Below are 2,342 nucleotides of genomic sequence, written 5' to 3' on the forward strand. Positions count from 1 at the left end.
CATGGAAAAAAAAAATTAAAGAAAAATACATTGAGTTTACCACCCTGATAATCCAAATTCAAACTGAGAACTGAAAGTTTTTTTACTCTACTTTATCGATTTCACCTCTTTCTCTCACACCCAAATTCCCAGTTCTCAAAGACACCAACAGCATTTCTTCTTTGCATGATCCCACAGAATAATCATATCCATTCACCATATAACTGTGGACTACTTACTACTCCATGAAGTAGGAAAGTCGAGGAAGGAACTTTCTACTTTTCTGGCTCCACTGCGAAAATCTAAGAGCTGCTGTCAAGCCTAAGCCAGTCTGCTCATGGCCAAGGAACTCTGAGCCATGTCACACTCCTTCGGAATATTTCCCTGGGCCTTCATGTCAGCTCCTGCAGTTTGTAGAATCTGCAAAGACACACGTTGTCCTCCATTCGTGTCCTCCGTGCTTTCAATAGATGTCATATTGAGTCTTTGATTTTTGTTGTCATTGGTCTATGTGTTTGTGGCAAAGTATTGAGTCTTTGGTGTGTATGTAGCAGATACTGAGCAAGGCTCTGAAGGCTACGGGGCTGCAGGACGGCGCGGGGGCGGGGGGGGGGGGGTGGTGAGCTGGGCCGGGAGAGCCGCATAGCAGCTTGGCCTCTTGAGGCATCCAGGGATGGCCACCGCCCTCTACGGCCATACCACCCTGAATGCGCCCGAGCTCATCTGATCTCGGAAGCTAAGCAGCGTCGGGCCTGGTTAGTGCTTGGAAGGGAGACCGCCTGGGAATACCGGGTGCCATGGGCTTTTGACCCTCTAAACATGGGCCAACGCCATGAAGTCACCTCCCTTACATGGGCTTACACACCGCTGTGACCCTCTGCACACAGGTGACACATCCTGAGTAACCCTCTGCTCGAGGCTTACACTCCCTGTCACCCTCTGCACATGAGCAGACACCCCACTGGTGACGCTCTGCAGATGGGCCAATGCCCCACAGGTGACACTGTGAACTCAGGCCAACATATCCCGGTGACACTCTGCACTCCTGTCAACACCCCCCAGGTGACCCTTTGCACACAGTCTGAGAATCCAAAAGTGACCCACTCGATATGGGCTTGCACGCCACCCCCAGTGACCTTGTGCACATACATGAACCCCTCCAGTGTGCCCCTCTGCATGAGGACCGAAAACCCCCAGTCACCATATCCACTCAGGCTGACACCCCACTGTGACCATCTGCATGAAGGCTGACACCCACCAGTGACCCTCTGCAGACGGGCCTACACTCCCCCGCAGGTGACACACTCCACACAGGCCAACATACCCTGGGTGATGCTCTGCATTCTTGTCAACACCCTCCTGTTGACCCTTTGTACAAGAGGCGACACCACCGGGGTGACCCTCTGTACTCTGGCTGAGAGCTCCCAAGTGACCCTCTCGACATGGGCTTACACCCCTTCAGTGACCTTGTGCACAGAACTGAGACCCCCCGGGTGGCCCTATGCACATAGGACCAAAGCCCCAGGGATACCCTATGCCCACTGCATGGCACCCCTAATGTGATACTCGGCGCATGGGCCAACAACACCCGGTTGACTCTCTGCACACATGCTGACACACCCCATGTGACCCTCTGCTTGCTGGCTGACCCCCCCCAGTCACCCTGTCCACACAGGCTGACACCACCTGGACAACAATCTGCACATGGGCTGACAATCCCCAAATGACCCTCTTGTCATGCACTTACAGCCCCTGGTGACCCTGTGCCCATGGACTTAGAACAACCAGGTGGCCTTAAGCACATGGGACCAAAGCCCTCAGGAGATCCTATGCACACTGGCTGGCACCCCCAGTGTGACACTTTGTGCCCAGGCTGACAACCCAAGTGTGACACTCTGCACACAGGCCGACACCCCTCTACTACCCTCTGCACACAGGCTGACACCCCCCAGGTGACCGTCTTCTATTCAGCTGACACGTCCCATTCTCCTCTTTACACAGACCAACACCCCACCCCAACACCCCACAGGTGACAGTCTTCACACAGGCCAATATACCCTGAGTGACCCTCTGCACCACTGTCAACACCACCTGGGTGACCTTCTGCACATGGGCCGAGAACTCCCAAGTGACCCTCTTGACTTGGGCTAACACTGCCCTCCGGTGACCTTGTGCACACGCATGAACACCACCAGGGTGGCCCTATGCACAGGGGACCAAAGCCCTCCGGAGACCCTGTGCAGACTGGATGGCACCCCTAATGTGGCATTCAGCACATGGGCCAACAACCCCCAGGTGACCCTCTGCACAAATGCTGACATCCCCGTGTGACCCTCTGCTTGCTGGCAGACACCCCCTGGTCA

The 2,342-nt window shown here is 54.9% G+C and overlaps 1 pseudogene; it reads left to right on the forward strand.

Annotated features, from left to right (window-relative positions):
• The first annotated feature begins 664 nt into the window (after positions 1 to 664).
• On the forward strand, positions 665 to 783 carry LOC123621960 (annotated as a pseudogene).
• Positions 784 to 2,342: the final 1,559 nt, after the last annotated feature.

This window comes from Lemur catta, chromosome 16 (genome assembly GCF_020740605.2).
Source record: "Lemur catta isolate mLemCat1 chromosome 16, mLemCat1.pri, whole genome shotgun sequence".
NCBI lineage: Eukaryota > Metazoa > Chordata > Mammalia > Primates > Lemuridae > Lemur > Lemur catta.